We start from the raw sequence: 16,565 nt of genomic DNA, 5'->3' as shown, positions 1-16,565 counted from the left end.
GTTGAAGTGAGCAAAAGTCACCCACCCCGAACTTTTAAACTGCAACTGCCAGCATTCCTTCCCATTGCTATGTTCCCTGTGGTTGGTGGGACTTGCGGCCTGACAACATCTAGAGGTCCTCACTTTGCTTACCACTGTCCCAAGCAGATGGTACAGAGAAAGTTTAATTTGCCATCAGCTGTATCGTAAAACAGAATTCTAGAAGCACATCTTATCTTTGAACCTCCTGTCTTCTATAATCATTCCCAAAAGGAAACTAACATATAGTTGGAGCTGGCAGGTGGCAGGGCCATGTCATGTTGATGTAGGTCCTGTGCCAAGTGCCTGTGACAGAATGTTAATGTCTCACCTACCCATTCATCCATGATGCCACTCCTCCCAGCATGTAACTCAAAAGCTGACGGCTTCTAGAAGAACTCTGTATCAGACTGGCTAGCTGCAGGCCAGGTGCATGGCCTAACATTTATGAGGTGAGCTGGCAACAGTGTTTTGTGCATCAGAAGAATACATCAGTGCATTGGCACAGGTTTATGGTGCATAATGCAGTTTGCTGTACATTTCTCTCCCGCATAGGCGAGGACAAAGGTGCTGAAGCTTGACTAAATTTATTGCCTTTCAGCAGTGATAGATAGCACTGCTCCCTGGTAAGAGAACGCTTGATCTGGATGCCTTTTATTTGCCAGTGGGGCTTTGTCTAATGGTTTCTTTAATGGTCAGAACTTGCAAATGTTACTTTGGGATGCTGGGAGTTGTAATCCAAAAAAGCAATTTTCCAGGACTGTGGTTTAAATCTGTTAGGAAGCCCCTCACTTTGGCGCTCTCTCTCTCCCCCCCCCCCCCAAGTTTTGGCTGTGTCACAGTGTGATTAGGGAGCACTTTATGTATTCCATCATTGCTCCATGGCGGTTGCTCAATATCCCAGGCCCCTTGACCCTCTCTAGCTGTGGGAGAGGTGGAAACTCAGTCTGCCCCTCTGATTAAGCAATTCACAGTCTGCCACAACACATGATTCTTTTTATTGCCCTGAAATTTCACATTTAGTCTCCCTCTCCACATTTAACCTTTGATTATTATAAGCTCTCCACTGGGACTTGTTCTCGCTGTGAGACAAGAGAGAGGATTGATGTAAAGAACATCTGCAGTTTGGCAGAAGTTTCTGCATGAATGTTGCCGGCATCCAAGCTGTCAAAATTTCCTTTTATTGCAACATGACCACATACCAAAATTTATCAGGGCCCATCTTGCTGTCACAAACTGCTATTCTGATTTTGTTTTTGCTTAGAAGGAACTGAAATTAAAATCTTTGGAGAGGTTTAACAAGACATTATTATTTTGGGTCATTGGCATGAGTAGACATCAAATATATTAATCCTAAACCAGCCTCTAATCTAAATATGTTAATGGTATGAAAGAGTTTTAATAAGTCCACCAAATACAATAAACTCCCAATTTATTGTATTTGGTAAACCCAATTTACCAGAACTCCCAATTTACCAGAAATCTCAAGCAACCAGCATTTTTTGAAGATAGAACACTTTAAATAAAAATTAAAATCAAAACAATTTTTATCTGAAATGTTACATTAAGTTTGCTGTGTTTTCATATTAATACAAAATCAATACAGAGTTAACTACTGTTTCAAATTAATTAAGATTAATTAGATAAGATCCGGATCTTACCAGGTGTGGTCCCTGTGTGGATGTCACATGATTCCTGTGCCCAATCCACACAGCTCTCTTGGTTTTTTGGGCTCCCAAGAGGGCACCCATACCCTCCTACCAAAACCCAAAAGAACCTCTTAAAAGTTTTTTTAAAAAACGTATCCAGCTTCCATTATCTTCCTTCTTGTACGAGGAAATGATGCAGCAGGAGACTGGGGGGGGGGGGGGAAGCAAGGACCCCCCCCCCCCCTCAGTCTTCTGGTGTGTCATTGCTTCGTGCTAGGAAGGTGTAAAGAGGAAGATAATGACTGCCAAGTAAGCTAAAAAAAAATTAAGGGGTTCTTTGGGGGGGGGGGGTGGTGTTTGGGGTGACTGCATGCCATCCTGATAGTTATCGGGTTGACATGTAGCCACCCTCCCTGGGAAAGCTCAGGTTTTGGGTGTGTTGTAATTGCTGGGATTCTTTGTTCAGCAACAAGCCAACCCTCATCTTCAGCAGAAGCACTCCCCCTCTGCTTAGAGAGTAGAAAAGTAGAACGTGTATCTTTTATAGAAAACTTTAGACAGTAGTATTTACAAAAGTCTAGCAGATGTTCATGACTCTTTTCCAGCCCTTCTTTCCAACACTTTACACTCCCAGTCAGTTCATACCTTCTTCATAGTATTAGCTTCTCTCTGGTCTTCTTCATTAGTCCTTCAATCTCTCTGTATCTCTGTCTCCAGCAGCTCAAAACTCTGACAACGACAACTCACCACAACACCACCAATTACTACTAACCGAGAAGCTTGTGCTTTTTTTATTACTCTTTCAAGCTACCCCACCCTAGCTGTAAATTATCCAATGCTAGCCAGATGATTAAGTCCTTAATGCTTGCTGCTGGGATGGTCCTGTTCCTTATAATTACTTATAGTCGCTTTAGAAATGATAAAATGTTACAAAACTCTGACAGTGAGGACTTAAACCCATACTGAAGTAGTTTTTTAAACCTGCTTCAGTGCGGGTTGAAGTCATGTCTGGAAGTGCCCTACATTTATGGGTGTTGATTGACAGAGTCTATGTATGTTAAGAAGAAAACTTCATATTGCTATTTCTTTCCATTTGCATTTAAATCTTGACTAAGACCTTGCATTACAAGGTGTGAACTCTCTTGTTTTCCAGCTAGGGTAAAAATCAAAGGGAACTGAAGTGGTCAGTGCCATTTTGAACTTAATGGGTCAAGCTATATGTTACTCAGAATACAGGGTAGTTTCCAATCATCTCTTCCTCAATCCCCTATATTTAGCATATCTGTGATGCTCAGCCTTCCCTTGCCCCAACTCCACTATGGAAAACTTTAAATAGCTCAGTATCCCAGAATCCTCCATCGCTATGACAATTGCTGGTCTCTATAATTTATGTATTTGATTCATGTTCCACCTCTCTTCCAAAGCAACGAAAATACATTATATCCTATAGGCAGGCAGCATAGATGAAACAACACTGGATTTCTGCACTTAGGTTCCTCTGGCAACACTTGAATGAGGGGTAAATGATACGTGGCAGATGTGCTGAAGAAAAGAGCTATTTTGTTTCTTCATTCAACCCCGTTGATAGCTGAGATCATTAAACTTAATTCTCTTTAGAATATCCCAGGCTGGCAGCACTAATGCTGAAATACGTTCACTCCAGGGACCCAAAGGTTGGCATTCAGTCATCTTTAGCAAGATGGTTACATCCAAGCAGCCTGCCAATGAATGGGAGCAGAACATCGATGCAGTCCAGGTACTGCCAGATGGAAAATGTGTTTGCCTGTGCCAGAAAGGACCGTGTACATGGGGTATGGTCTCTGTGCATGAGAAGTCTGCTGCCACATAGCCTGTTGAAAGAGCCTGGGGCAGTGAGTCAATATCACAGACTTAGATAGTCTCAAGGTGATTTTTAGTATAGATTACGTATGTTCACATTTGCTGTTAAAGCACTCACTAGGGATTGCTGGATACAGCTTGGCTTCTAAAGGTACAGCTGTGGCTATGCTTGGTTACATTCCCTACATATGTGCATTTACAGAGTCATTGGAAGCTGCAGGTGAGATGTTAGTAAGTTAAAGGGATAATTGTATTTTAAATATGGCACTGCCTTCCTTCATCTGTCAAACCATCTGGTTACTCTCCACACACAGACGTTCCCAGCAACTATCCACCTGGAACTAGAAATTCAGTATGTTTGGAAAGCTATTTTTGTAAGGGTTTGGGTCCTGACCTAGATGGAACACACTTTAAAATATCTTGGGGAGCTGCACTTCTCAAGAGCTTTCTGTTTCTAGGGTTTCCATTGGGTATTAATCCATTCCAAACCAAAAGAGCTGGAAACCGTTGCATTTCCTTTAGAATTGGTGCTGTTTATGCCTTGTATACAGAGACAGGAGAGTTAGAAGGGAAAAGTCACTGTTGTATGTTTATGCTAAAAAGCCACTCTCTTTTGCTAAATACTTTTTATTTTAATCCTGATAACTCTAACCATATCAAAATGCAGGCGAGAAATTCCATCAAAGATTTGCTGTCCCATTCTTGTTTGACGCTCAAGGAAAAGAAAGCAATTGCATTAATTTTTGGAATATGCCATTTCCCACCTATCCACTCACAGACTGAGTGGCATTACAGAGAAAGACACAGATGTATGAACTATGTAGGAAACAAAAAGCTTCCTAGATGTGAAGTTAAAGCAAAATGCCCCACCAACAGTACTCCACAATAGACATCTGAATAGCATATACATTTGATGTACAATATTCTTAAGAAGAAGCAAGTAATAAGAATAATTATCTCAAGAATTTTTAGGAGAAAATGTCGAGCCATTGTACTGGCTCAGTTCAGTATTTGCTACCCAGGGTTTTTACTCTGCTGCTGGTCAGTTCTTGTTCTCTGATCCCTTTTTCTTTTCAACAACCTTCCCATTCCCAGGATGGTCTCTGAAAGGTAAAGACACACAGAAAAATAAGACAAAATTTTATTTATTTATTTATTTGTTTGTTTACTGCATTTCTATGCCACCTTTCTCAGCCTGAAGGCAACTCAAGGCGACTGAGAAAGAAAGGAACATCCTGTTTAAAACGTGACACACATTCTTTTCTGTTATATGTAAGCTAAAATAACTTGAGAGAAGACCACCACTCTAAGCAAGGTTTATCTTAAAATTTGAAGAGGTAGACTCATAGTCCAGCTATACTGCAGAATGATAGCACTTGACACCACTTTCTAGTTTATCATACTAGAGAATGAATCCACTTTAAATTTGGTTTCTGCCTTCTGCAGAATTCTGGGATTTGTAGTTTAGTGAGGCTGTTAAAGGCTCCTCCCTAAACTACAAACCCCAGAATTCTACAGGATTCGTTCAGGATTCATTAAAGTGGATACATTCTCTACTGTGATGAAGGCCTATGGGATCCTGGGATTTGCAATTTGTTGTGGCACCAAAGCACTCTCTCAGGAGAGTAAATATCATGCTGAACTACAAATTCAAGTATTCCATGGCATTGAGCTATGGCAGTTTATGTGGTGACAAACTGCTATAATTCTGCAATGTAGATAAGGCACTCATCGATAAAAGCTGATGCTAACAACGTCATTCTCAGTCCCTAAGATGCTACAAGACCACTTGGCATACTTAAAATGTTGCTTCACTCTGGTTAAGGAGCTTCTCTTTGAATGTGTTCCATGTGGATTAGAGGTTAGGAAGAAGTGCATTTCACCAGCAGATCTTTCCCACTTCTTGGTTACTGAGGTTCTTTCCTTCCTTCCTTCCTTCCTTCCTCCTCCCCCTCCTCCTCCTCCTCCTCCCCCTCCCCCTCCCCCTCCCCCTCCCCCCCTCCTCCCCCTCCTCCTCCCCCTCCTCCTCCCCCTCCTCCTCCTCCTCCCCCTCCTCCTCCTCCTCCTCCTCCTCCTCCCCCTCCTCCTCCCCCTCCTCCCCCTCCCCCTCCCCCTCCTCCCCCTCCCCCTCCTCCTCCTCCTCCTCCTCCTCCTCCTCCTCCTCCTCCTCCCCCTCCCCCTCCTCCTCCTCCTCCTTCTTCTCCTCAATCTGCTGTATTTTTAAACAACAATATCATTATCACCTCCTCCTCCACCACCTTCTTCAATAATCTCAATTCTCCTGTTTCCTTCATCATCTTTAGAGAAGCTCTGCAACCTCATGTTGTGGCCACAAACACCTGTCCTGTGAGTCCATACTTTGCTCTGTAACTCTTGTCTTCTCTATTTCTTACTGTTTTCTATTACATATCAAACTCCTCCTTCTGTCTCTCTCCACTTTCCCATCTACATGAGTACCCAGCAGTTCCTTTGTTCCGTCATGTTTCCCCATTTCTCCACATCACCTTTCACTCTTTCATACACTCCACACCTTCCTCCCTTCTTTCCTATGCACCCATCTCTCCAAAATCATGAGTCAGTTGGTTGTGAATTTCCTCTTCCTCCTGCTCCTATTTGCATCTTCTTTGCTGCCTTGATCAACACGCTTACTAGTCACAGGTGCCCACTGGAAAGGGAAAAACTCCAATGAAGATACTAGTGAAGGCAGTGTATGTGTGGGTTTAGGAGGAGGACAAGGCAGCTAACACAAACATTCTCCTCTCTTAGAATGCATTGATTTCAGTTTGGAAGGAAATTGGCTTATGTCTTTGTTTAAGATTTAAAATATGAAAAATGTAACCCATGTAATGTATATTCATGCACATGTTCCAATCTTTGGGCATGGAAACTCAGCTGCACAGCTAGTGTGCAAAATCCAGCTTAAGCTGTAGCTCCTTTTTTTCTGTCCTGATTATTAGCATTGGGTGACCCTAACTATCTACCAGCTCATTCTCTCCATTTTCAATTGGCACAAAGATTGGCATAAAGAGTGTGCAGAATCTCTTTGAGAAAAGTCACTTTTTTCCCTTCCTTTAAAACTCTGAAAAAGATGTCTCATACATACATACATATATATATATATATATATTTCTAAAGGCTGCAGTTCCTGCTGACTCTTATCTCTCCAAAATCAAAATGAATAAATTATAATATTTCTAATACAAAATTGACTGTGGGGGAGTGATTTAATGAAAGACCTATTGCCTTGTCTATTAATTGTTAATTTTATGTTGTTTTACAAGGTCTTTCATAAGTCTGTTAGTTTTCCAGATTGGTGGGGAAGGATTTGATTCCCCTGTCTTTCATGCAAAAGTATTATTCTGAACCTTTCTTTCTGGTAAATTCTTCTAGCCCAGCCCTTTACAGAAGTCCTAGATTTTGTTTGACTTCCAGCATCACTAACTGGCATGGTGCATAGTGAGAAATGTTAGGAGATACACTGCCATGGCATTCAGACTGTCACATGATTCCCACCCCTACTATACACAAAAAATCAGCCCTGTGAGCTTGTTGTTGTGTGCTTTCAAGTCATTTCCAACCTATGGTGACCCTAAGGCAATCCTATCTTTGTGAAGATTTCTTCAGAAGAGTTGCCATTGCCTTCCTCTCAGGTTGAAAGAGTGTGACTTGCGCAAGGTTTCTCACTTGGTCTCCATGGCTGACCGAGAATTTGCTTAGAGTACTACATCATGTCAGTACCTCCTATGATTTCAGTGTGAGTTCTTCCCAACAAAGGTAGATAGAATTATATTCACACAACATACAAGGCATGTTAGGTAGGAATCAATTTACAGTGATACTTTGACTTAAGAGTTCAGTGTGTTCCATGACTGAGCTCTTAATTCAAAGCACTCTAATCTCAAAGTGACTTTTCCCATTGAAATTCTATTCATCAGTTCTGGTCCTCCAAGGCCGCCCCCATTTTGTTTTGTTTTTAAATAAGAAAATGTACTTTATAAATAACAAATAATGCACATTCATGTGGAACAATAAAAAGGAAGATCAACTTTAAAATGGTAGAAGCACAAAGTTGTGGCAAGGAAGCACCAAGCACAAAGTGAAGAGGCAGAAGCATCATTTTCTTCATCCCTCTATCTCTTGCTCTCTCTCTCTCTCTCTCTCTCTCCCCCCCCCCCAATCTTCATGAAGCCAAACATACCAGGACTAAATACCACACAAAATCAACTAACCAAAAATTCCACTAAGCAGATAGAAATCTCCCAAAGCAGACAAGAGCACACGGCTGCTCCCTTGAAACCCTAAAGCCCTATACTTGCACACTAGTGCTCCCTGTAGCTCTTAACTCAAAATGCTGCTCTTATGTGAAAGTAAGACCCAGGCTGAGCAACAGCTCTTAACTCAAATTCTCTTAAGTTGAGACACCCTTAAGTCAAGGTTCCACTGTATTCATTTGCTACCTTTATGTATTTTCCCCCTCCAATGAAAACAGGGCAACTTACAAATCTCTTCATCCTTCCAATTTATCTTCCCAACAATCCTCTTATAAGTGAGAAGAGACCCAAGGTCATCCACGAAGATTCATAAGTCATTTGGGGTTTAACTCCCTAGCCAGACCAGCCCTCTAACCATTAGACTATATCATTTGAATTAGCTATTCTACTGCTGGTGTTATGTGGAACCACTTCTTTACACTCAATGAGACTTACCCTAAGCATCCCAAACTGCAGCAAGTGTCTGTACAGGCAGACCTAGAAATGTTATTGCAGATGCAACTGGGAAAAGATAATCCCTACTTTTTAAAAAAGTGTGTGTTACATAAAGCACAGCAGTCATGATTAATAGCACAAAGAAGAGAAAGACTTGCCCAGGGGTGTCAAGCTGCTAGTGCCAGAGAGTGACACAGCTGTGATCGACTGAATCCCTGGGAGATGAGGCAGATCATGCTGTCTACAGCCTGTATTTTGTGCAGAGGGCAGCCACTATAGCCATCCTAGGACCTTTCTGCTATATTAAAAGCCTTGAATGGCTGAGCAGTCTATGAAAGGCAGAGGCAACCGCTGTCTCTCACTCCCCCCTCTCCCCGTGCTTTGCTGTTTGCTAAACACACTCCCCCTCCTTCTCTCTCTCGCTCATTCAGTATCTAACTGAGCATCCAGCTTTTGTGGGGTTGGGACTGTGTCAGTCACATTTTGAAACCGAAGCATGGCTCATCAACTCCATCAAACATGTGGAAGGTCCTAAGACAAGGGGCAACTCTGTAATTTGGGTTGATTCTGTCCTTCTAAAAGAGTTACTTTGAGAAAGTGTTTCTTTATACAAGATTGCAAACTGGAAGAGGAGTGGAAAGGCAGAAACAAAGAGCTTGTTCCAGTGCAACAATGAAACAATAACTTCAGGTAAGTGATTTTGCTTTTATTTGTTATCCAGCATGGACAATGATTTTTGTGTGTGTGGTGAGGAGTATTATTTTGCATTTGCTGGGTGGTTGAGAAAAAAAGCAAATGTTTCTCATTGTGCAGCCGTGATTTTAGAATATTTCATCTTTACCATCATTGATAAAACAGCATTTCACACCTTTTAGGCTGGTAACAGACAAGAGTTGAGGGTAACAGGATAGAAGGGCAGATTCTCTACACTGCTTTATTTTGTTTAGCTAGTGTCTCTGGTGAAATAGGTTCCACAGATTTCCAAAGTGCTAGTGCTCAGTTCTGTAAAACCTGTGAATAGAGCCAACAAGGGAATGAACATTTATGCAATGAATGAGGAGACATTATATCATCTACCTTTTCCCCAAAATATTTTCTTTGGTATTGATCTCAGGCTTTTGATGTATATGCTGCATTGCAATTCAGCTTTAGAACAGCTCTCTCCAAATCCCCTTGTTGCATTGAACTATAAATCCTATCATGCTCAGCAAGTATGGCATGTTGGCAGAGGAACATAGAACTTGAAGTCCAACACATATGGTGACCCTTGGTTGGTAAAGACTGTTCTATAAGTTTGGAAATGTTTGTGAAGTAAGGTTGGGGATGGGAAAGTGAGAGAATGCAGAGGGAAGCATGCTTTCCTCCTTTCTATCTTATGAATACAGGACAGCATTCTTGGAGAATTCTGGTTTCACTTACCTTTCCAGACAGCTTTTATAAAACTGTCTGAAATAATTTCCTCTGTTTCAGTTAGCTACCAGATCTTTATACTGTTCTTCCAGAAATTTGTCCACAGATGTATATAATGACAACATTCTTGCTTGTGGCAATTGAGGGGCATCTCAGTACGTTCTTTGCTCAATGTGCCTTTTAACCCCACATGCAGAATTAAACCAGTCGGTTCTTGTACCTTTAGCTGTCTTTGACAGCAACAAAGCTCCAATTCTTCTAAAGGTACCAAAACCTTGCCATGTTATACTCCTAAGCGACATTGGTGGTGTGACTTATTGAGATTCCCATCATGGGGTGTACAGTACAAAATAGGGATGCCACCTGCAGTGTACCCACTCTCTCTTCTTGTCTCTCTTTCTCTCTATTACAAGCCTATTGCTTTGTTTGTAAATAAAGTGGCAGGGCATTTTTACAGGCAGAAATGTTGACATTCTTGGACTAGAAGAATAGTCCCTGGTCCATATCAGTTTTTTATGACTGCATGGGAAACTCGCTATAATGATTAGTTTGTATGTTAATTTCAGAATAGAGATTGTACAGATCTATATTGTTGGGCTATACCAATTAGCCAGCCAGAGTCCTATTTGTCATATGTACCATTAATATGTTGTCCAACTCCATTTTTCCTACTGCAGACAGTTAGAGAATTTACATTATATGTCTCCAGAGACAAGTTTTTTGGGCTACACTGCAAAGCAACTGCATGGACCCTAATTTCCGTGAACAACCAATGCTTAGAACCACACTGCACATCTGTCATGTTTTATAAGCAAGCATATATAGCTGTGCTGTAAAGCATATATACAGCTGTCTGTAAAGTAAAAGCATGGAGCCCGTGGTGGTGCAGTGGGTTAAACCACTGAGCTGCTGAACTTGTTGACCGAAAGATTGCAGGTGAGCTCCTGCTGTTAGCCCCAGCTTCTGCCAACCTCGCAGTTCAAAAACATGCAAATAGGTAGCACTCCAACAGAAAGGTAATGGTGCTCCATGCAGTCATGCTGGCCACATGACCCTGGAGGTGTTGACAGACAATGCCGGCTCTTCGGCTTAAAAATGGAGATGAGCGCCAACTCCCAGAGTCAGACACAACTGGACTTAATGTCAGGGGAAAACCTTTACCTTTACCTAAAGTAAAAGCCTTGTCCAAATTAAGTTCAAGTGTTCAGCATGATTTGGCTCTTGTTATTTGTTGGGCTTCAGAGATCCAGATTCACATCCACACAGAGTCTTTGAGTGTTGGTGACCTTTGGCCAGACAGTCTCTCTCAGCCTGACCTACCTCACTTGATTTTTGAGATGATAAAATGTGGTGGAGGAGATCCTTAAATACACTGGAGGTACTAACAAAAGAACAAGCACACATTGTGTGAAAGGCATAATTTTACAACACCACGGGCTAAACCACACTTACTTTTTAGAGTGAACATTCCATTTTCATTTTTGAATGTATGCGGTATGTGACTAATCCATTGCTTACCACAGTTGGAAAGGGTCTTAGAGTTTGAGAACTGGTCTGAAGATTATATACTCTTCGGTATTTACAGACATCCATCAAACTTCCAGTTTTCATAGAAATATAGAGTTGGAAGAGCCCTTGTGGGCCATCCAGTCCAACCCCCTGCCAAGAAGCAGGAAAATTGCATTCAAGGCACCCCTGACAGATGGTTATCCAGCCTCTGTTTAAAAGCCTCCAAAGAAGGAGCCTCCATCACACTCCAGGGCAGAGAGTTCCACTGCTGAACAGCTCACACAGAAAGTTCTTCCTCATGTTCAGGTTTTGTAATTCTCTCTAGCAGCGCATCTCAATTGGGGGGACTAGCAATTGTTACAAATGTGGCAAGGACCAGTACCTGTTAGTGTTCATTGAAACAACTGTGTCTTTCCATCATGGAAAGACCAGCAGCCGATGTCTTCTGGACTGATCCATGGACCACCACTTTGAGGAGCTGTGCTCTATACTTTTCATTTGCCCCTCACTTGCTACTGTTCAAGAAACATCACACACTGTCTTTTAGTTGTCTTTGTCCATCTCTCAATTCTTTATGGCAGGGCAGCAGGGAATTCAAAAAGCGGTTTGTTGGGAATATGAGCATCCACTTGTGTGTGTGTGTGTGCCTGCTTGCTAGTGTGTGCCTTTCTTTCTCTGTCATTTGTGAGGCAACATTTTTTTTTTTCTGTTGCAGTCCTGGAGAAAACAATATTGAGTCTGGAAAAGAACTGATTGCCCCCTTCTGGCAGCATTTTGCAGTCCCTTGATCTTTTTAGACATGGGAGACTATTCCTTGTGGCAATTTTCATTCCCTCCTTCTTGGAGATTTGAACCTTCGTCCTTCCTAAGTTCAAAATATGACAAGTTAAACCGATAAAGAGCAGATGGCAGCTATACTTTCAGTTAGTCATTTAGCAAACAACCTAAATATGAAAAGCAGTATCAGAAATGATGAGGTTTACAGTGTTGTGGAAGTTTTCTGACACTGTGCCCTTTTGATCTCATTTGAATCATGCTTCTCCTTCTGGCCTGATCTCACAAATGTCTTGAACTGCTGTTTGGACAAGTTCATAGGGACCGTGCAACATGGAGGACTGGCACACTTCCCAATTGCCATATGGCCTGCAGGTGTCAGATGCGCAGCACATGTCTGTGTATACAACAGACACACACATCTTCCATCAAGAAGAACCCTTAAAGGCTGACACCATCTGTGTCAAATCACTTAATGAGTCTTCATCAATTCACTTTTTTTGGGCTGTATTTGTTGAAAGCTCTTGAAAACACAATGTTCCTCTGATTTAAGGAAGATTTTATGAAAAAAAAATCCCCTTTGCTTTGAATATTGCTGAAGAATGATCCATCATTGAGATTCCTATGCATGAAGCAATTTTACAGTGTGATTTGAAGCTTTCCTAGTCAGATGTAAGTTTTACTGAGACCCCCATCTTCACTAACTATTTAATGCAATTTCAAGCCGTTATTACAGAAAGTGGTTTTATTGTGCAGATGATTACACAGGACATCCCAGAACCAGTTTGAGGCCCTGATGGTGAACACACAAACCACAGAGCACCAATGCACACATTAATGGCATTCTTTTGGGTCCTTTTAAGGGAGTTTGTTGTCTGGCCATCATGGTTTGAAACTAGTTTTGAACTGCATCAAATGGTCAGTATAGATGGTGGCCTGAGTTCAGTGGGACTTATTATCTAGTTGTTTGTACCTTTGTATACAACTAATTTGCATATTCGTGAACAATAAGAAAAATGATATTTAGTATTACAATGCTGTCTTATGCAACTCTACTCGGAAATACCCCCAGAGTTCAGTGTATCTAAAATCTGTAAAAACTGCTGGATCTTTATAAAGTCCCACAATACGTTGTTTTTGCTGCAATGGACTAACATGGCTTCCTGTGCTGGTGTTTTTTTTAATCACTAGGAATATTTCATATATATAGTACCACTTATCATCTGGACAATTTTGAAGCTCAAATAAAATAAAAGTCTAGAAGCCAAGAAAGTTCTAGCATCCTTTTTGGAACTACTCTACCAATAATTGGCATGGTTCCATTCCTGCCAGTCACTTCCACCAATACAGAATGGTTTCACAGAATCTCAGTGAAATAATAACACTCCTTCCAGATATGAGGAGTTAATTAGTTTAAGAAACACACTGTTGCACTTTCATCAACCTTTATGTCGTTCCTGTTGTCAGCCTTCAAGATTATTATTTTTTTTCAGATTTATGGCAAACCTATTAAAGCAGTGTTTCTCAACCTGTGGGTCCTTAGGTGTTTTGGCCTACAACTTCCAGAAATCCCAGCCAGTTTACCAGCTGTTGGGATTTTGGGGTGTTGAAGGCCAAAACATCTGGGGACACATAGGCTGAGAACCACTGTTTTGAAGGGTTTTCTTTGCAAGGTTTACTCAGAGCAGGTTTTCTTTTTCCGTTCTCTGAAGCTGAGAATGTGTGACTTGCCCAAGGTCACTTAGTGGGTTTCCATGGCCAAGTTGCAATTCAAATCTGTCTCCAGTCATCCAATGTTCAAACCACTATACCACATTGACTCTTTCGATATTTATGAGGATCTTTCTTTTACAAAAGGAGTAAGGAAGTCCGCAGGCTAAATATCTTACAGGCTACTTGAAAATACATACACATACATAAGAAAGTCATTATCAGCATCCTCCAAGGGAGGAGGGCAAAACAAATGGAAATGAGTCTTAATAATTACTGCAATAGTATGACACTTGAAGCAAAACAAGTAAATTAGTTACAACAGGAAATCTCATCTTCAGTAATTATAAAGAGTGTATGGAGATAAGTGAAGCCATAGTAAATATTTACTTTGACAGAATGCTTGGTCAGAATTTAGGGAGAAATAAATAAAGATGGACAGAAAAACTACTGTGGGGGTGGAATGTAACAAATCCATTCTTGTGGTTTTTTTAATGTCAGTTTTAGACTCCAAAACAAATTGGAGAGGGCTTTAAATTTATTTTCCCATCCCGTTCTTCTTTTGGTTTTTCCTGTAGCTTGAGAAAGAGTCCGGAAGAGTATAAAAAACTGTGGTCTTTTAATTGGTTGGAAAAATGAATTTGTCCAGTTGTGTTGAAAAAACAAGGTGGGAACAAACATAGCAGTCATACTTTGTTTGTTTCTTTTCAACAATTTGAAAGAAAATCCTGAGCTAGAAGACAGAAACTGTCATACCTTTTTGAAATGTCTTCATTTTTTATGCATTAAGCTGAGAATGGAAACGATGTCCATCTATCGCTAATAAGATGACAACCATTGCAAATACACCAGTGGATTTGAGGTCTTTGTTTTTCAGAATTTGATTTGGCATCATTGCTTATACCATGCTTATTTAGTTATTTATTTATTTACTGCGCTTATATACCGCAATTCTCAGCCCTTTAAGGGCGACTTACACAGCTTTCAGTGTTATTTTCCTCTTACGACTTCCCATTCCACTAGAAGGTAGGATGCAAAAAACCCCAGACAGCCCTTTTGGAAAAATGAATTTGTCCAGAAGAGGAAATGAATGGTTTTCTCTTGCTTCTTGAGTGTGAGAATATGTCTGCTGTTATCTGTGCATCTCTTTCTCATTTTTCAGCCCTTATTTGTCAGTCTATGGCTTTTGCTTTCAATAATCATTTCAGGAAAAAGATTTTCCAGCAGTTTGCAGAAGTCCATAAATTCACTGCACTTAAATGACAACCAAACCTCTAGGACACAGATCCATGTATTATGTACACGTATGTAGCCGGGGGGGGGGGGGGAGGCTTGGGGGGCTTCAGCCCCCCCCCCCCCGAAATTCTCATGGTGGTCCGTGAGAAGGCCTTACTGGTACATTGTTTAAACTATTATGTTTATTCATATCATGATCTGATCACCATGCTCAATATATCCCATATGCATGGGGGTATTGGGGTAATGATACAAAAGGTTTGCTAGGGTAGACCCTCTTTCACTCAGACTCAGCCCCCCCTGAACCAAACTCAACCCCCCTCCCGAAACAAATCCTGGCTACGGGCCTGATTATGTATATCACTTGTTATAACATTTGGGAACAATTTTTGGTAATGTCAAAAGAGGAGAATATATTATCTCTATATGCATATAATAATTACCCTGATGACAAATTATTTGTTTAGTTTTCTTCCTAATCCCAACACCAATCCCAGATCAGAGTGGGCTATAGTTCAGGTTTAAGGATATTCCTGGAATGCTAATACTATTTTGAAACAACAAAGATGGCAACATTAAGTGATAAGCAAAAAAACTAATTAGTAAGCCAAAAAGGAAGCCAAGCTATCCTCTCATGAGAAGGATTCTACAGTGTGGGTAAAAAAAAGATAAAGGTTTTCCCCTGACATTAAGTCCAGTCATGTCTGACTCTGGAGGTTGGTTCTCATCTCCATTGTCCTTAGACACCTCCAAGGTTATGTGGCTGGCATGACTGCATGGAGCGCCTTTATTTTCCCGTCGGAGCAGTACCTATTGATCTACACATATTTGCATGTTTTCAAACTGCTAGATCGGCAGAAGCTGGGGCTAACAGTGGGAGCTCACGCTGCTCTCCAAATTTGAACCTGTGACCTTTTGGTCAGCAAGTTCAGCAGCTCAGTGCTTTAACCCACTGTGCCACCAGGGACTCCTTCAAAAAGTCTATAATTGTTATCCTTAGAAGAACATGCAAAGATAAAGCTGCTAATTATAAAAGTCTCACAAATCAACTCTTTTAATTATGAAGTGAATTCTGAAGGGTTATGGTGGGCTGTATCCAGGTGTTATGTATATTTTTTGTACTGTTTGCCACAAGGCAACTCAGGGAACTGTAAAGAAGAAACACCACTGCAACTCACAAAAGAAATTATTCGTTCCCCCCAAACTGCTCCCCACAGAACAGCTGTTATCCAGTAGTTTCTCAGCCCTTCCTTCGCTTTCCCTCTGCAGGTAAAGTTACCACCTGCTCTGGGTGCAGGCATTCCCTGGCACCGCAGCCAATATAGGCATGTATCAGTGAAGGGAGTGAGGTCTAGAAGGATTTGGTGATACCTTCTAGTCTAGAAAGAGCAAACATTTTTGGGTGAGAACTGCATTGTGGGCCAGCTGGACTGGGCTGGGAGGGAGGGAGGGTGGGTGAGGGGTGGGGAGCAGACTGCGAGCAGTTGTGGGGGGGGGGGGGGAAGGTTGGCATAGAGGGCAGTTGGCACAAGTGGGGTGGTTGGCACCTGGAGGGAGGGCCCTTCTCTCAACCTGGGAGAGCTCTCAGTACCCACGTGTCTCTGCCTTGGCCCTCCTCTCAGCCTGGGGGCACCGTGGGCTGCTGTGTCCTCATGCTGAGAGGAGGGACGAGGCAGATGAGGGGCAGAGGGAAGAGCCCAAGGGGCCCCATCTG

The 16,565-nt window shown here is 41.6% G+C and overlaps 1 protein-coding gene across 2 annotated transcripts in view; it reads left to right on the top strand.

Moving 5' to 3' along the window:
• Window positions 1–370: 370 nt before the first annotated feature.
• The window catches only part of LOC132768945 (neuropeptide Y receptor type 2-like), a 31,172-nt gene continuing 14,977 nt past the window's right edge, over window positions 371–16,565 (top strand). Inside the window, exons 1-2 of one of the 2 annotated variants that reach the window (XM_060765425.2) lie at window positions 376–470; window positions 8,827–8,902. The gene's annotated coding sequence lies outside the window, so the exon portion shown is untranslated. Of the gene's footprint in view, window positions 471–8,826; window positions 8,903–16,565 lie in introns of both variants that reach the window. The other variant, XM_060765426.2, reaches the window with a different exon arrangement.

Source organism: Anolis sagrei, chromosome 2 (genome assembly GCF_037176765.1).
Source record: "Anolis sagrei isolate rAnoSag1 chromosome 2, rAnoSag1.mat, whole genome shotgun sequence".
Taxonomy (NCBI): domain Eukaryota; kingdom Metazoa; phylum Chordata; class Lepidosauria; order Squamata; family Dactyloidae; genus Anolis; species Anolis sagrei.
The sequence above is the reverse complement of the archived record's forward strand: the minus strand, read 5'-3'. Positions and strand labels throughout refer to the sequence as shown.